Genomic DNA, 20,213 nt, shown 5'->3' with positions numbered 1-20,213 from the left:
AACAACAATACATATGATTATCAATTCAGGAAGCAGCTGGCATGCAAGAGTTCAGTAAGGGGTGCTATTTATTACATTCAATACAATCAATCAGTTGCTGAGTATGCACTTTGGTTTTCACTTTACAACCCACACAACAAGAACAAAACAACAAGGATAACACTCACATAGACAAAGCAGACTCAAACAGCAGGCAGCCAACAAGTGAGTTAAAGTCCCTAAAATTTTAATCAAAACTTTACTTTGTAGACAATAATATTTTACATGCTGATGGATGACATATTTGAATTCCACACATGACCACACACAACCACTAGAGGGCTCTGGTGCACACACCCTGGTGTCCCAGCTGAAGATGTCAAGTGTGCCATTCTAGTGAGCCAGTATGCAAAATACCATCCATAAATTCAGAAACTAAAATAATTCACCTTCCAGAATCACAAGCAAATGTTTGAAGTAATTTTCCCTTAAAGGATCCTTTCAGAATAGCTACACCATAAACCATAAACCATCCATATGTTAGCTCCCCATTTACTTTCCTAAAAATTTAAATCTAAACCTAAGGCATGCATTTCTTGAAGAAAAAAAAAAAATCAGCCATGAAACCCAAAATAATAATAAAAAAATAGCCTTCCTCTTTATCTGTTGTCGTATACTCTGTGTCCAGATAGAAAGTACAAATGCATAACAATAAATTATGAAAGTGAATTCAACAATCTAGTTCTTTATTCAATCTCCAGCTGTAGACTACATATCTTTAAAGTGCACTATAGACAAATTGACAAATGGATAATGGATAACAGTCTGTGTTGATACTAGAGAGAAGGCTCTCACAGACAGCATTCTTTGAGTGAAGTATGAGAAGAAAGATGATTTTAAAATGTTAACTAGTATGAAACAAAGTAATCCAGCTCATAACTTAAAAACAAAAAAGAAACAAGGCTTACACACAGTTATGTTCCTATTGAAATCACCAATTAAATGGCAAGTGTGTGTGAAACATGATGTATGTGTGAGTGAGTGAATGACTGAGAGAAAGTGACAGAGACAGCCAATGATGCTCACTGAATTGAGATAGCAGGTGGCAGATACATTAGCAAGCATTCACCTAAGCCATCTGTTTTGCACAAAATTTCTACAAAAAGTACATCTGTCTGAGCTCCTGTCCGATCATTGTACGTAGTGTCCTCCATCAGTTATGCACTGTTATGCTTATCGTTTACCATTAACTCTTTCATCCCCCACTGCATAGTTTGCACGGATACACCTCTTCACCTGTACTGCTATCATATCTGTTCATGCTCTTTTGCACTATGCATTCCCACCTTTGTTGTCATATTATTTTCGTACATCTCATCTGGGATACATTACTATCTAGACCACAATCTGCATTAACTGTATATTGACTCTTTACTACATTTCAGCATTTGTATAGTCTGTCTATTGATGTATATTGTGTTTATTTTTTAGCTAAATTACTACTTACACCCTAATTGCACTAAATGTATATTGACTCTTTACTATACTCCGCATTTAGACTATTTGTGTTCACTTTGTTAAACTATCTACATATCTACACATCTACATCACTAACTAGAATTAACTGTACATGGGCTACATTACATCACACATCATTACGTAAATGTAAAAAAACAGTGAAAATTGTAGTTTTTAGTCTAACAACTACAATTTTCACTCTTTCTTATATTTCAGATATAGACTGTCTACTCCTGTGTATTGTGCTTTTACTATGGCACTCCTATTGTATTCTGTACTCTTGTATTGAATGTGAAACAGTATGTTGTCTTGCATACCTACGCTTTTCTTGGCCAGGTCGCGGTTGCAAATGAGAACTCTTATTTGTACAGGAACTTTGCTTGTCTATCTTTCTGAGTGGCAAATCTCTCCGTGACTCTTGTGTTGAGATCTAGACTGTCCCGTGTGAGTTTTTTCTATAGAGAGCATAGCCAGAGCACTGAGGCGATCTTGTGCCATAGTGTTTTAAGGAAAGTTTTTATCCTCTTTAAAGTAGAGAAGCCCCTCTCTGATTCTGCTGTTGTCATTGATGTGATGATGACGATCTTGAGAAGACTTACAGTTTCAGTGAATGTGTCTTGAAGGTTTAATGCATTAGAACCTGAAAGAGAGCCAGTGCACCACTGCAACCCTTGAAGTCCTCATTTTCGTAGACCAGGGACAGTTTTGTTTTAAGTCTCGCTTTGTCCAACATGGGAAGGCATCCATGTGGTTTCTAGTGCTGGATCCGGCAACTTTCTGCTGTGTTGTGGGAACAAATCTCCTTGCAACAGAGTGGCACTGATGAGATGCTTGGTGAAAGCAAACCCCTCCTTGGCATGGCTCATAATGGTATCACATACCTATGACATTATACATAATTGTAGAAGAGTAAACACAGAAAACTTTAAGTTTTCACATTTCTCAGTTCAACAATACAATCAGCATATTCATAGCAGTTACAATGTTGTTATGAGCAAGTAAGGCTCACTGCATTTAATGTGGAAACAAAATTATATCATTTCTGCATTCTCCAGTAGATACATATGTCTAATAATGACAATTCAGAATACTAAAATGTGCAAACAAATACATATAGGCTAACAGAATACAGAAATATACAATTTCTGTTACTGCCTTTGTTGCCAGATGCTATTGCGTTTCTTCTCCCATTGCCCTCCATTTCTTTTGGCGGTGGTTCCTGTGCAGGTCCCTTTACTCCTCATCCTCAGCAAGAGAATCCATAACAAGTTTCACAAGTCACTGTCCACCCTGAAATTACTGTACCAGAAACCAACTTGCTGGAGAAATAAAATAAATCCAGAACTGTATCAAAATATGTGCTACACATCCTGTGATGCCCTGCTACCTCCCCCTTCTTCGTCTGTTTTTAAATCACGTCTTAAAACCCACCTTTGACACCCAAGATGTCGACTTCATTTACTGCATTTGATTATTTAGTTTAATTGTTTTTATTGCGCAGGTATTATTTTTACTGCTATAATGTTATGTTTCATTTTGTATTTTTGTATTTTTTCTATACAGTACGTTGGTCAACTTTGGTTGTTATAAAGATGTTTTTAAAATACAGTTGGATTGGATTGGATCCTGCTGTGCCTTATAATGTCGTGCAGTGCCCTGTAATGCCATGAACTGCTACCCACTACTATTTCTAGTCACAGCTCCATTATCTTTTACTGTGACTGTTATTGCTGCTCTTCATTTCAAGCACTCAGGGGTCAGACTGACCCCTGAGCTTTCCTAACATTGAGGGGGGGAAAAATTGGAATGAAAGTGCCTTAAAAAGTGGAATCTCAAAATATCAATTACTTCATAACACCATTTCAATTTTAGATTAGATCTCTGCTTTATAACTATGCTTCCATTCATCCATCCATCCATCTTCATTTGCTTATCCGGTATCGGGTCAGGGGTAAAATAGCTCCTGCAGGGGACCCCAAACTTCTCTTTCCCGAGCCACATCAACTAGCTCCGACTGGGGGATCCTGAGGCGTTCCCAGGCCAGGTTGGAGATAGAATCCCTCAATCTAGTCCTGGGTCATCTCCAAGGCCTCTTCCCAGCTGGACGTGCCTGGAACACCTCCCTAGGGAGGCCCCAGGAGGCATCCTGACCAGATACCCGAAACACCTCAAGGCTCCTTTCGACACAAAGGAGCAGCGGCTCTACTCCGAGCTCCTCTCTGATGACTGAGCTTCTCACCTTCTCTCTAAGGGAGACACCAGCCCCCCTCCTGAGGAAACCCATGTGGGCCGCTTTTACCCTGGTTCTTGTTCTTTTGGTCATCACCCAGCCTTTATGACCATAGGTGAGGGTAGGAACAAAAACTGACCAGTCGACTGATCAACAAAGCATAAATGTAACTTTTCATATTTGTTTCCTTTACACCCCTGTGTGGAGTTTATTTTCCATCAACTATTACACTCTGATTTCTTTACCATCAACAAAAGCTCTGGCTCCAACAAAGACGTTTTTTTTCCCCTGCTTGCGTGTATCATCAATCTGTGGCCAAAGTTTGTTGCGCGCTTCCTTGTCTTTTGTGGTCAAATCTATTTCAGTTTATTTATCTTAAGGAACTCAGACTTCTTTGGTCTGAGCCCTAAAGTGCAATCCGTTTTTCGTTTTAAACCTAAAACGAAACTATGAGCCCCGTTTTCCCGTTTTTCCAATGTCCATACAAACTAAAAATCAACTGAAAAACTTCTTGATTTTCAACTGTTGTTTTTTGTAATTCATGTTCCATTTTAACCCAACAGCAAGAATACAGATTATTTTTGTAATGTGCATAAACATTTAAAATCCGATGGAAAAAAGTTCTCGTTTTTGTTTTGTGTATTGTTCCTGCCTGTTTACGGTGCAGATTTGAGTCACGCATGTGTCACTTTGTGACAAGTAGCCTATAAGATGCTAACGAGAGACTTCTGTAATGTCAACACAGAAATATTTACCTACTTAACCAAGTAGGTTCACTGCTGGCTACAAGTTAGCATCAAACACAACAAAGGCTGTCACTGGAATGGTGTTTTGAACGAATGTCAGCAATCAAATAATCATAGATAACTAAAACGTTTTTGAAATTATGTCCATTTTATTGTTTGTAATGAGAAAAGTTTTTTATGTCATGGATTTCATAAATTTCAGTATGACACGTAATGCCGTAAACCATTTAAATCTGAGCATGTGCAACTGACATCTGCACTCGACCAGAGCCGGTCTGACCCAAGGGGGTAAGTGAATTTTCACGAAGTGTAGCTTCGTAAAAATAGGCGGTTGTGTCTTAACCAAGCGACTTGTTGTCTATGGTAAGCCTCATAGACAGTTTTCACTTTTTCCTGTGATGGCTGAGCGCTGCTGCGCAGCCTGTACCTGAGCTTGACGATGTAGTTTTGACGTGGGCAACGTGTCTGAAACTTCTAAGTCTTCTGGTAGCTGTGCCAAAAGAAATCTCAATCATTCCAATCAGCAGAGATGGAGAGCGTTGGTATATGTTTGGAGACAACATAGATACAGGCTAATTACTGCTAACTAAAATGCTAGTTAACGTTAGAAATTAAACTTAAACAGCTGATGTAAGTCAAAACTGTCTGCTGACTTCTCCTGGCAATACGTGATTTGTCGACTATGTGACAGCAAGTCCTGCGGTTATGACGCAATAGTTAGCCTATTTTTACAAAAACGTCTGCTACGTAGCCATAACGTGAAATGCAAGGTAATAGGTTTCTTTGAAACTAATAATATATATATATAATTAATAAAATGCACAAATAGAGTCTTGAAACGCTTCAGGTGTAAAATTATCACTGTACAAAGTGGCGCCAAAATGAATGGCAGTCAATAGAATGCTAACGAAGGGTGAAGGCTTCGTAGCATAAAAATGGCGCCATAGGAGCTACGATTAGAGAGAAGAGGCTAATTCCCTTGACTGAAGGGGGTAAGCGAGCGTCCACGAAGCTCATAGACAGTTTGGACTTGCATTAGCTGTTTAGGTTTAATAACTAATGTTAACTAGTGCTAGTGTTACTTTGCCTATGTTATCTCCTAACATTTTACAACTTTTAGACAGGTTGCTCGAGTCACAGCTACGTCGTAAAGCTCGGTTGGAGGCTGCACAGTAACGCTCAGCCATCACCGGAAAAGTGCTTCTAATATCCTTTGTCACTCCCCGATGTGAGTCTAGTGTAGATTTGAGTTGCACATGTGTCACTTTGCGACGAGTGAAAATGTGTGTTGCGCATGCGTCACTTTGCAACAAGTAGCATATAAGATGCTAACGAGAGATTTCTGTGATGTCACTACAGAACAAAAATTGACCTACTTAACGTTGGTTTAACGCTGGCTACAAGCTAGCAATCAAACACAACAAAGACCATCAGTTGAATGGCATTTTGAGGTAACGTTAGCATTTAAACAACCATAGATAGCTAAAACTTTTTGAAATGACTGCTAGTTTAGCTACAAGCTAGCAATCAAGCACAACAAAGGCTTTTACTTGAATGGTGTTTTGAGCTAATGTTAGCAATCAAACTAAACTACTAAACATCATTATTTCATGGATTTCACAAATTTTAGTATGACAGTTATGTCGTAAAGCATTTAAATCTGAGCATGCGCAAATAACTGCATTCGACCAGAGCTGGTTGGACTCGACTCTCATCGGGTATGACTCGTAATGCCGTAAACCGTTTACATCTGAGCATGCGCGACTCAAATCTGCACTCAACTTACATTGAGGAGTGACAGTATCAATGCGGCACTGGACTGGAAGTAACATTTACGTGTAAAAATAAAGTGTATGAAAACTAAAGGCTTAACTGCAAGAAGAACCAGGCCTTTAACTCTTTATTGGTGGTCTGTAGCTTTACATTAGGCTAATTTTGTTGTTATAAAGTATTTTGTATTTAGAGTAGCAATTAGGCAAGTAGCAAGTAGGCGGCTGTCTGGAGCTGTATGGTGCAAGATGAAATTCCGAAAGGGTCAATAAATGTCTATCTATCCATTCTTAAAGGCTTCATTTTTGTTGCAAATCTGTACCTTAGCTCCAGGGAACATTTGAATGTGATGAAGAAGCTGCCATGTTGCCTCATCCTCCTGGACCACAGTTCAGGCTGAGCAGGGTAATCCTTCTCGCTGCTGGGCATGTATCATCCAGCTCATATGTTAAGTGCTGATACAGTAGTGGACCAATACTTGGATAAGAAAGGCTTGCAATATGTAACTTCAACAAGTATATCTGCTTCATGCAATTTGATTTTAATAAAGAACTGCCATACCATAAATCTGACTTTTTGAAAGTTTACAAATATAACAGAGACTGTATTAATAATGTATGTGCTTTTTTGTTTAACAAAGGTGTATAGGAGGATTCAGACAGCTTGTGGTTTATTGCTAAAATATTACAGCAAGCCACCTTTGCTGATTCAGATTTTCCACTTGAGTCCAAAGCACCATATGATACAACATGCACCAGACTCTGTGTGTATGTGGATGTACTTTAAACAAAACGAAGTGAAAAACAAAAGGTTCAGGGTTGGAACACGTCAGCATTAGTCCTTGCATGTCGCCTCTAATTCTGTGCAGGCTGCTGCTCCATACAATGGTAGTTCATATCTTTAACTAAGACATTGATACCTGATGCAAACAATATGTACCAGTATTGTTTTATTTACAATTTACAACAACATACATACATACAAAATACATACATACATGCACACGCGCGCAAGCACCACACACACACACCACACACACACACACACACACACACATCTCTCCTCTTGCTCTGATAGACCGTGGTATTGTTCACATCGTGTTCATCTTATCTTCCACCGTTTGACCGTTGTAATCTCTTCTTTCGTGTCACGTACTTCTTGGAAAAAACATACAACATATGTGGCTCCTACAATCAGTATAGCAAGGCTGTTGGCATTTTATTTAATCTTTGGCCACAAGCCTTATTTGCATCTCAGAAAGAGTGGGCTTCATTTTCCCTTTTTGTAGCAGGTGTAGGCCTGCTTGGCGCTGAGTAGCTAGCGCGACTCCGTTAGCTTGTTCGCCTTTATTGTCAGTTGTCGGTTTAACTATACTCTCGTTGGTCTTGCAGCAAATGTAGAATATAAACGGTCAGAAAAGGGTCAGTGAAAGTCACAAGATTTTGCTTCAAGTAAATTTCACTTTGAAGGTGAGAAAAAACATTTTAAACTTTAGCAACGCAATTTGCCAACAGTTGCTGGCGCCATCTTTTCCAGCCCCAAAGGTCACACCGTGTCAGGTCTTGAGGAGGCTATGTGATGTTAGCTGTTCACTGAATATGACGTATAAAACCCACCCATTTCTAGCACTTAAAGGAATGTTTTGGATATCTGTCACCCTAGGGTCCTTTGCACCACGACTTCGAGCCAAACAACCCCCAGAAGCTTTTTTCACCTGCGTTGAACATTGGGCGAGTTAGTGTTATTAGCTGATTAGCTTTGTTTGGGTGCTAATGGAACCAACTGTGTATCTTGTAAATTACGCCACTAATAATGCTCAAAATTATACCAACCTTCTACTGTAGTACAAATAGGTCATGTACTCATAAAACAATGGATTGGAAAGATTTTAAGTACACCAGGAGTTTATTTAATTAACACTTTCCGGCTGGCTTCTGCTCTTTGCTGCTAGCGCTACTGACAGTAAGACAGGGCTTAAGGACATCTACAAATTGCAACACCGAAAAGAGAAACAACAAACATATTTATTAATTTAATGATTAAATAAGGTAGTGTCTTGAAACTTACCTCAATTATAACATGTCTCTTGTTAGTTGTACTAAAGCACTTACTTAAAAAAACAAGTAAAATAATAAATGTTTGTTGTATCTCTTTGTTTCACTCCACTGAGCTAGACTTTTGCTTTGGTCTTTTAAACGCAGAATCTGTTACATTTTTGGAGATGGTTTGTTGTGGGCCAAAACTGTTCACAAACTTGATTAAAAAAAAACAAAAAAGGGCAGCAGCAAGTAAAACACATTGCATCTTTTTTTTGGCTTTTTCACCTTTAATTTTTGACAAGACTGTTAAGTGAGAAAGGGGGAAGATGTGCAGGAAATCAACACAGGTCAGATTTGAACCCGTGACTTCTGAGTCGACGCATGAACCTCTCAGTACACATGTGCGCCTGCTCTTCTGCTGAGCCAACCGGATCACAAATTGAAGCTTTGTTAAATTTGCACATCTTAAAATGAGATATGTGAATGCAGACTGATTCAGTAAAAAATATCTTTTATAGTTACATTATTATAGAAACTTAACTTTCTGGATTCCAATACTGCCTAATTAAACCGTAAATCTTCCAGGGGGTGATGCAGCACCTGCAGCACCCCCACTCCTGAGCCTATGTCAGACCTTGTGACCTTTCTTACACTTTCTTCTTGGACCCCGTTTCTCCAGCACAGGGAGATTTATCTTCACTCAACACATGCCAGGGTTGAGGCCACTGTGCTTTGTCTTGTCTTTATTTGCTCTTTCACACAAAGCAGTACATTCTGTCCCTGATTCACTCGTTATTATTACACAATGTACTTAGCTCGAGGCCGCTGTGACCCTAACTATCTTATATTTACTGCTCAAGCTAAACCATCTGTGCGTCAGTTTTCTTTGTTTGGCAAACCACTGTCTCTATGAAAGGACACAACTCTGTACAATAAGCATACAGCAAAACACACTTGGTCTCTTACAGAAACCTTTTACATTCTTATCATATTATCTGCAATTAGTGAGAACATTATTCAACACCTTACACACCACAACATGAATGAATGTCTGTAAATGATTGAATGGGTTACCTTAAATCAGATAGAGGGGATGTATGGGTGCATTGTGGGCGTGGGATTCTTTATCAGAGACTATTAAACAGATGCTGACTCAAGATCATCTCATTCAGTCATGGGTCGTCCCGGGATTCAGATGTGGACATGGAGACTGTGTGTCTTCTTGAGCTGGATGTGCGTGGGCCAAGCGGTGTCAGGACCGTAAGTTACCTCTACACTTAAAAAATAGTAATAGCCTGTGGTTAAATGAATTGATCATGGGTAAGGATTTTATACTGCATAATCTTCTGGGTGGGGTGTCTCCATGTCAGATCCAGTGAGATGTCTACTGTATGTGTGTCTGTGTCTGTAGGCAGTACATGGTAGCCATTCCTGCAGTTCTTGAATCTGGAGCTGAGACCAAATTCTGTGCGAGTCTCCTGCAGCCCATAGAGACGCTGGAAATGAGAGTCACTCTGATGTCCCAAGAGAGGAATACAACCCTTCTGAAGGAGACGTCCTGTAGAGAATTTCATACCTGCATTAACTTTAAGGTCAGTGGCTTCCCGGATTTGATTTGCTCATTTCCATAAAATGTGTTGAAAAAATTCATTTGGGAAACATTGGTGGGATTTCATAACACATACAGACACAAACAGATTTGTAAAGGAAAGCACACAATATTAATAATAAATAAACTGTGTAAACTGCTGTTGTAATATGTGATTTTAACCATTCAGATGATAACAGATCAAGTTAAATATTAATTTCATCATTTTTAATGGGATGTATGACTCTCTTGGTGTCTATAAAATATATTTCTGTCACAGGTTCCTTTAGTGCAGGATGAAGTGGTGCAGAACTTGGAGGTGGTGGTACAAGGCAACACATTCTACTCTAGAGAAGTCAGAAAAGTTAAGATCAAAGTCTATAAACCAATGACATTCATCCAAACAGATAAACCAATCTACCTCCCAGGACAAACAGGTAATTTGGAGCTGATGGGTTTTTACTTGATTCATGTCTGTTTATGTGCTTTTTGATTCTATGTTTAGTTACTTATGTAGATTACATGACTTTTGTTTGCTTATAATACTGAGGTGAGATTCCTTCCACAAGCCTCAAGCTTTTCCTCACATGCACAGCTTGCTTTTTTTCTTATGTTGTCCTGTTAATACCACTTTGTGTTATTGTGCAAATAAATCAAATCAAAGATCTAACATAGTACACAATATGGTACCATACATAGACAAGTTTCCTCTTTACAAATTGCAGTGCATGCAGCACTGTGTAGAACATGTATTGCCATAATATCAAATCTTTTATATCGACATTCCCAGGATTTAAAAATGAAGCCACACAATGACAGAAATCTGTCGTCCTTGACTAACTATTAGCGCTAACATATAATGAGAAAGTAATTGTGCCCCAGAATATCAGGAGTAATATTTACAGACCATAGAGGTTAAAATCACAGAAGCCTAGAGACATGTTAGCATGTACAGTGTATAGATAATGTTAGTGTAAATAAAATTACTGCTTTTTCCCTGCTGCAGTTGAGAGCCCAGAAGTCCCCACATTCTGGATATGATAGTAATGTCTCACATTGACAATATTATTTAGAATGAGGTATCTCATCTCAGAATTAGTACTATTCCTTAACTGCACTTTCTGTGCAAAACTATCCAGCACCTTATTGAAATCCAAGGCTGTGTCCAGATTCCTAAATGTTAAAAGTTAAGTATGCACACTGAGCTGAAAGTTTCTTTCTTGGGATATTGGGATATTTCCACTGATTTTTTTTTATAACCTTTCTTTCAAATTTGTAATATCTCAGTTAACAGACCTTTTAGGATGTTTAACACTACTGTAGAAGAGCTGTAAAGGCTTCATGTAATCTCTCTGCATGTCTCTCAGTGCAATTCAGAGTCGTCACACTGGACACCAAGTTTAAACCTGTCCATCAGCTGGTGAGTGTTTGAACAGTCTTTCCTTAAAAAAAAAAAAAAACTGTGGCATGTATACTAAATATAACAATAGAACTGTATTTATTTTCTCTAGAAGAACTATAAAACAGAATAAATATAAGAGCTCCTGTCTTTAACTCGTTAGGACACTGTGTGATGAGAGGAATACAAAGCAGCTTGTGCTTTAACAAATCTTTCTTTGTTTCTTTACAGTACGATATAATCGAAATTGAGGTAAGAGTACCATCCACTCTTTAACATACTGGAATTTTTTTTAATTTTCTAATACAAATACCTTAAAACAAAATGCTCCAGTTAACTTATTAGGCTTATTAAAAGTTAAGCATGCTAATCTCCTAAAAACATGAAGTGATTTATAAGGTGTCGGGCCCAAGCTTTATGGAATGTTTCACTGATTCTGTTATCAAATGTGAGAAACATTGTGTGGAGGCCTATTTTACAACTTGAACAAGACATTTATTAATGATGAGAGTAAGTGTAAGAATTCATGGGTAACCTTGGACACCAAAAATCTTGTTTTACAGGCTGCATTTTCAGATTTTTCTCTTTTCCTTAAGTGTTTGACAAAAATCTTAACTCAAGCTCCTTTGACGAGCATTTTCTGAAGATATTAACAGCCTCTTTGTTATCAGTAGGTGGCAGTTCAGTTTTTAATATTTGCATTGCGCAAATCCATGACAATGCAAGCAGTTTTCATTTACAGTATGTGCTTACATAATTGCAAAAGGGTACTCCAGGGTTTTTCTAATTAGTTTTTTTTTTTTATGATATCAGATTAGTAAACAGAAAGTGCCTTTGGAACATTGGATGATTTTGCAGATAATGGGCAATGTAAATGTAGCCCCCCACTCAGATCAGCTGGTATTCTGTCTATAATGGAGTGGTATGGAAATTTGTAAGTGACCCCAAACTTTTGACCGGTAGTGTACCTTTGCAACAACTTTGTACAAATGCCAGTTATACACTAAGACCAATACATCTGCAACTGGGCACTGATAATAGCCTGCCAGTACACTTGTGTGTATGCTTCAGGTTTTCATATTTTTCTTGCTCAAACAATCTTACACCAAACCATGGCCAGTTTTATCTGCCACCTTATTGAAGGAGAAGAAGAAATACCGCTCTTCCTATATTTAAGAGTTTCCTATTGTCACTGTTCTTCTTTACTTCACTTAACAGGATTCTACCAGCAACAGGATTGGACAGTGGCTGAAGGAAACCTCCAATAGTAAGATATTGCAGCTTTCTTACCCCTTGAACTCTGAGGCCCGTGAAGGAGCCTACCAAGTTACTGTATCGATTGGGTCGGATAAAATACATCACAGCTTCAAGGTGGAAAAATACGGTGAGTTACATTTTTACCATCCAATTTAATCCATGTTTAATGAGTAAAGAATGCTAATAATCCCATTTCACCCCCAGTTTTGCCTAAATTTGACCTACAAATAAATGCAGCTGATGAAGTAAGCATTAATCAGGAAGTAGTCAAGGCTGAAGTATGTGCAACGTAAGTAAAAGCTATTTCGCTCATTACTCTTAAATATTCTAAAATAAGTACAGATTAGGGAATGGTTACTTTTCAATGTTCTTTTTCTTTATCTATTTAGGTATACATACGGCCAGCCTGTGCCGGGCAGTGTTGACTTCAAGGTGTGCCGACCTATAGATGCCAATGTTGGTATACCCCTTGTACGCCTCCTGAACATCCAGAGGGAATCCCGGAAATCCGATGCCTTGCTACAAGGAGACCAAGCAGGTACAGTAGCTATGGTAACAGTCTAATGAAGTAAGGTGCATAGACCTTACATATCCTCCTACATAATGTACACTGTGCACATTTAAAACTACGTACTGTCATTCTTTTGTCAGTCTAATGTACAAACTGAGGGGCGTAAAGGTTCGTCTTTACACAAAGGAGATAGTAGTAATAAAGATTTGATAGTTAAAAGTCATTAAGAATAATAAAGGCATGACATGTGGAAAGTCTGAATTGTCCGTCACTTTAATCCTTATTTTATTGTTCTTTTCTAGACTGACAGGAGAGGCTGTGCCACTTTTATCTTCACTATGTCAACTTTCACAAAAATTGCACAAAAGGCACTTCAAGATGTACTGCAACTCACTGCAAACATGAAAGAGGAGGGAACAGGCAAGTCATAAGATATATTGTACTTATATTTAAAGAAGACTTAGTATGTTATTAGTATTAGTATGTTAGTATGTTTATAATGACACAATTACTATGCCATGTATTGAAACAATATGGTGTAAACATTGCAACATGATTGTCTTGTACAGGTATTTCACGCTCACAAGAGAAGACTACAGTGATTTCATACGTTGTTGGAAAGCTAACTTTCACTGACACTCCCAAGATTTATGACAAAGGATCAAATTTGGAAGGAAAAGTAAGTGCATTTGGTCTTCACTTCTTCAATGTGATTATAGACACAGTGTAACTGAAGCAATGTGCATTCTCGGTGATACAACATTGTTCTTCCAACAGGTTAAAGCCGTTGATTACAATAATAGACCCATTCCTGACATGCCGGTGTTCCTGTTTGAGGGGGAAAGGTGGTCATCGCGTTTGTTACAGAATCTCAAAACCAACAGAGATGGTGTTGCCACTTTCTTGTTAAGCACAGCTGACTTTAAAGGGGACATCCAATTACAAGTAAGAAGTAGCACTGAAACTACAATCTGTAACCCGACATTTATCATAAAGCTGACAACAGTCTAAATCTTACACCTCAAATGGTTTCTCAATATGCTGCAACTGACCAAGGTGCTATATGGAACAATCTGTCTATAACAAATTGTCATGGCTGTAAAAACTGAAGCTTTCTTCTACTTATCTGTCATAATCTCAGTGTTTTTATATTCTCTCTGCTTTCTAGGTTAGTGACACACCAACACTGGGCTACCCTCCTTACAGAACGCCATACTATGATACTAACGATCACAAAGTGTCTTTGGCCACACTTTCTTCTCCTGATACTAAATCAGTCAGCTCTCTGGATGTGAAGAAGAAGGATGAACCACTTTCCTGTGACAAAGAAGAAGACATCTTCATCCAATACACCATAGTTGGAGAGGCCCACAGCTTTGTGGATGTGATCTATCTGGTGAGTGGTTGAACTGTTTTCCTGTTTCCACTTCCAGAGACATGGACATGGGGAAGAGGTTTTTTAATACAACCTTTACATAACTACCCACCTGTTTAGGGAAAACGTTTAAAATTGATGCACCAGATTATTATTTTTTTTGCATACTTTAGCCAAAACCATGCAGCAACATTAGCAATAGTGCAACTACTATTAAATATCTTGCTCTGGATGTGCTGATCTTACCTTTGAATAACTCTCCTTTTTCAACTGCTAACTTAACATGCCAGAACCTCACAGCAGACAGGGCTTGTTGCGTTACTCATTCTTTGTCTTTTTTTTCAAATTCCCAGGTCTTATCAAGAGGAGTCATTGTTTTACAAGGATTTAAACGGGTCATAGTCGAAAATAAATTGGGTAAGCAAAGTGACTTCTCTTAAAATGATCCTTAAATTAGCATGGCCATCTATTGATGTATGGGGGCATGTGAGTGATGATTGTTGTTCATGTTGTTTCAGTGAATCAGGGCGAGGTGTCCTTTAAGCTGGCAGTGTCTCCAGACATGGCACCAGACGTCCAGGTTGTGGCTTACGCCATCCTCCCCAGTGAGGCTTTGATCGCCAACAGCGCTGACTTCTCTACTGAGCAATGCTTCAGTCACAAGGTCAGCCTGAGAAAAACTAAGACATGTGGCAAATGCTGTCAGATTTTAGGTGCAGAATCAAAGTGTCTATACAGCATGTAGCCTTTTCTTGAAAAACAAAAAAAACGGTTATAAGACATTTTTTGGAGAAAAGAAGAAAATCGCACCTGAAATGAATACATTAACCTCTTTTATGTTGTCATTTTCTTTCAAATTTCCATTTCTGACTCTATTGTATGGGTAGGGTGCTATTATCCAAATGCAGTCTTAGGTAGTTATACTAACACAAATTAATTTTGCATTAAGCCTTTCCTTTGTCTGATGTCAGTGTGTGGAAATCAGTGTTAAGTTCAGTAAGCCGATTTAGGTAGAATGGATTATTTATATAAATGTTTAATAACTGCAGCATTTATTCTAGGCTCTGACTCTGTCACTCCTTGAAAGGACGCACCAACCCTTGGCAGAGCAGCCAATGTGGACTTACAGTTATATCATAACCCCCAAATCACAATAGATACATTATGAGCAATTCATTAAGCGTCGGCAGGACCAACTGCCATGTGGCCACTCCACTGGCAGGAAAATGCTTTCTAGTGAAATTGCTGTGGGCCTGGCATGAGGCAATTTCCCTGCTAGGCACTTCTGACCACCAGTGTAAATAAGTCAACTCAAAGAAAAGATCAGTGATTTCATTAAAAAGCTCTTCTGATGGGACGACCTGAAGCTCAACTGGTGGAGTATGTGCCCCATACCAGTCCTTGGTAGCGACCCGGGTTGAGTCTGACCTGTGGCCCTTTGCATGTCGTCCCCTCTGGCTCTCCCCCATTTCCTACTATCATAATCAAATACATTTTTTTTTTTTAAATCATCTTTTAAAAACAGGCCATCTGACTAAAAATCTTCCTAGGAAAGAAAAAAAGCTTGATTGTGTCAGGTTGAAAAGATCCCAGGTTGTCATCTACCACTAAAGTCCAGGCGGTGAGATATGTCTTTTCTGATTGTGTCAGGTGTCTCTGGAGTTTTCTCCGTCCTCGGTTGTCCCAGGAGAGGAGACCATCATGCAGGTTACCACCCAGCCAGAATCTCTGTGTGGTGTGAGCGCTGTTGACCAGAGCGTCCTCATCAAGGAGCCAGGGAAGACTCTGGATGCAAACAAGGTAACTACTGGAAACAACCAAAAGTATGTTATTTGTTACCTCTGCAAAATCTTTTGCATATTTATCATCATCCATTTTTACTTTACTGTTATCTGCTTGTACCATGGTTAATCTTTCTTCATTTTCTCCCTCTATCAGTTGTAGAAAAGCTGATTGTTCTTTTTACCCAGTTGTAAGCATGCTGTTATGAAAATGCCATGGCATAAGGTTATGATCACATCTGTGAGGTGTAGCCCTCTGTAAGAGTCTGCCTTATGAATAAAGGCAATGATTTGACAATTATACTTTACATCCACATTTGAAGATATAAAAGTAGTTAGTGGCCTTAGTGACCTAGAGTTTCCCAATTGTCAGATCTTCATAGACCATCAAACATTGTTAGTTTATAACTTTGAACCAAACCTTTCTTTTCAGATATTTCAGTTGTTGCCTGTTACAAAAATGTCCTATATTCCATATGACGTTCAAGATGGTGAAGAATGTTTGGAAGTGAGAAAGAGAAGTATTGTGCCATTCCCCAGCGGTGGTGGGACAGCTGATGCTTATACAGTCTTCCAGGTACGTCCTGCACAAATGAGTGTAAAAAATTAAAAAATGTCATAATAGGTTATTGCATTTACATTTCTTAACTTTTCAGTAATGCCTTTTATTGTTGTAATATCTAGAATGTAGGGATGAAGATGGCAACAAACATGATTATCCAAAATCCTTCATGCATCAAATACCAAGGAATAGAATACTACCAGGCTGTGGTCGCTTTGGTGAATTTTTTTTCCTCCATCTAGTGATGCATGCTCAATGTTTACTTACTCATTAAAACAAGTCAGTGGTCATTGCTTTGATTTTACTTAATGTAGAATGATCTACTTTCTCCTACCATAGACATAAGGAAAGAGGTAATGGCAGCAGGTGTCCCTGCCATGGTCAATGGAGGTGCTGCAGCTCCTAATAAACCACCAATAGTGACAGTCCGCACTTTCTTCCCTGAGACCTGGATTGGGACCTGGTGGAAGTTGGGTGAGTTTTTGCTGCAGAGGGTTTTGATGGACATAAATGGTCATAAATCCTGCTGTCTCCCTCCACACATGAACGGCAGGAAACTGATTTACTGACACTACTCCTAAGCTTTGAGTCCAGTTTAATTTATTTTAGCAGAATGCATTAGTGATTTTACAAGCGCTTTCTTTAAAATTGTGTATGGGCAATAGTCTTTTTGGGCTGGAGTCTACATGAAACCAGTATAACATGCATTTATTTGAGTTACTGAGGCCTCAAGGATGCAGCATATGAAACAATTTCACATTTCCACATTTTTTTAGGTATCTGTAATGTGGGTTGTTACTGCAATTAAGTCTACACATTGGTTTTTGTTTTTGTTTTTTTGACTATTCTGAGTCATGGGAGTATGTTAAAGTTCATCCTATGCATCTGTTTCTGCTGATCCAGAGAGTCTGGAACGAAGAACGTGCCCCTCACTGTCCCGGACACCATCACCACCTGGGAGACGGAGGCTTTCTGTCTGTCCCCTCAAGGTTTCGGCTTGGCTCCACGTAAAAACATCACCGTCTTCCAGCCCTTCTTCCTGGAGCTCAGCCTGCCCTACTCCATCATCCGGGGGGAGAACTTTGAACTGAAGGCAACCATCTTCAACTACCTGACCAGCTGCATCATGGTAATTTATTAATTTTTTACATGACCTAAATGCTAAGTTAACATGCTAACATTCCTGCTATGCTAACATGCTGATGTTTAGCAGGTGTCACGTTTACCATTTCGCCCATCTTAGTGTGTTAGCATCTAAATTAGCTACTTAGCAGGAGTGGGAACATTTCTTGATTCTCTCTAGAACAATTCAATGCTTGATTCTGATAAGTTAATAATTGATAATTTAGGAAACTATCTCCATACAAAGACAAATCAGAAAACAGAGTTACTGAAAGAGAATGGAATAATGGACAACAAAGTTTAGGCAAAAGAGCAGACTGTTCATCTACTTTATCACATTAAATCTGACCACCTCGTGTTTCATGTTCTAAGAAGCCAATTCTCCACCTTTAAACATGACTGAGCCTCTGACATGGAAGATCACTGTGAGAGAAGGTGACTTTCACAATCATGTGTAAGGCTTAAGCAGGAAAGGACTACAAAATAAAAAACCTCAGTTGACAAAACATTTCATTACAATTTGTGTCTGATTCTGAATTCATGTTTTGAAAATCTTTAATCTGGAAAACACTTAGTGCTTATTGCTTGAAAAGTGCTGTACACATTTATATTAAGAATTGTAATAGTTTTCAATGTGGATTCAAAGGCACCTTTTTAAAATATTGCGACCTGCACCAATGAGAACTGAAACAATGGGGAAAAAAGATTGCTGTTCAACCCACCTCTGTAGCCGGTCCTGTCAACTCACTCACCAAGGTTCTAGTAGGTTCTTGCATTTGTCATAAATCTCCATTTTTAAATATATTTTCTCTCTTGAACAGGTCTCTGTGACTCACCCCCCTCCTTACATTACACCCTCACCCCCTCTCTCGTGACCAGTACACATCCTGTCTGTGTGGCGGTGAGCGCAAGACTTCAGCTGGACCATGACCCCCTCAACCTTAGGTGAGAGTCAAGCTTTCATCCACAAGGCTGTTGAGGTGGAGGAGCCCTTTTGATCTCTGTGAAATCAGTGAGATCCACTTTAGTGACAAAATGTTGTTGATCTGTATCAAGTTTCACGCGGATTTGTTCTTTTTAGGAGTTGTAAATGTGGCAGTGAAGGCTGAGGCTGTGTCATCCCCAACTTTATGTCACAATGAGGTTGTGAGCGTGCCTGAAAGGGGACGAATTGACGTGGTCACACGACCTCTCATAGTAAAGGTTGGTACCTTAAAAACAAGATGACAAAGAAAATGTTTATCCATTAACCAAATGGAAGCTCTGTGTAACTCACATATTTCTTCCCCTCTCAGCCTGAGGGAATTGAGATAACAAAGACCTTCAACTGGCTGCTCGACCCAAAAGGTCAGTACTGTTACAATAGGCATGGCCCATCAAACAGGTGAAAAGACAAATACTGGAAGTGGAGTAGATTGCATGTTAAAAAATGTAATGGAGACATTCACTACTTGCAGATAGCCCTAGTTTCAGTGTCTGTGATCATGGCAGATTGTCAAGTTTAGTCCAATGTGTCAGATTTACTGTCATTAAATACATTTTTACCAACCTAATGAAAGAACCCTCCAGTTTTCAGACTGATCTTAATCCAGTCTGACCTGTTTCAATACATGATCCACTAACTGTAGGTTTAATCTAAAAGCATCTTGGGTTTAGTGCTGTTTCTCTCTTTTTTATTGCTGAGGTTTGTTCTCTCTCTCTCTCTCTCTCTCTCTCTCGCTCTCTCTCTCTCTATCTCTCTCTCTCTCCTCCTCTCTCTCTCTCTCTCTCTGATCGCAGGGGACGTTTTGACAGAGGAAATATACATAGAACTCCCTAGGAACATGATTGATGGATCTGCCCGTGCTTCAGTATCAGTCCTTGGTGAATTCCTTTTTAATAAATGAATTTTAATTGAGAGTTGCTTAATTTTCTTTTAAGAAGTGAAAGGCTTGGATAAATAAACCAATCGGATTCCTTTTCATTCTGACCACAAACTAAAGTCAAAATACAAAGGAATTTATACCTTCAACATATTACAGTAAATTAGTTCATTGACAAAAGGTGGTATGACAACATAAGAACATACAGTTTGTCTTTCAAGCCCCATTAGAAAGTAAAGGTTAGGTTAGTTTCGTGTTCAGTCTCAGTGATTCTGTGTTTTGGGCAGGTGACATTCTGGGCCGGGCCCTGAAGAACCTGGATGGGGCTGCTGCAGATGCCGTATGGATGTGGTGAGCAGAACATGGCCCTCCTCGCCCAAACATCTACATCCCGAGTACCTAAAAACACACAGCAGCTGACCCCAGCCCTCAAGGAAAAGGCCACCAACTTCTGACCAGTGGTGAGTCTCGTTT

The 20,213-nt window shown here is 39.0% G+C and overlaps 1 pseudogene; it reads left to right on the top strand.

Annotated features, from left to right (window-relative positions):
* The first annotated feature begins 9,377 nt into the window (after window positions 1–9,377).
* On the top strand, window positions 9,378–20,194 carry LOC116683767 (alpha-2-macroglobulin-like; annotated as a pseudogene).
* Window positions 20,195–20,213: the final 19 nt, after the last annotated feature.

The sequence above is a fragment of the Etheostoma spectabile genome, unplaced genomic scaffold, assembly GCF_008692095.1.
Source record: "Etheostoma spectabile isolate EspeVRDwgs_2016 unplaced genomic scaffold, UIUC_Espe_1.0 scaffold00019105, whole genome shotgun sequence".
Classification (NCBI taxonomy): Eukaryota; Metazoa; Chordata; class Actinopteri; order Perciformes; family Percidae; genus Etheostoma; species Etheostoma spectabile.
This window is presented reverse-complemented; position numbering and strand designations above follow the sequence as displayed.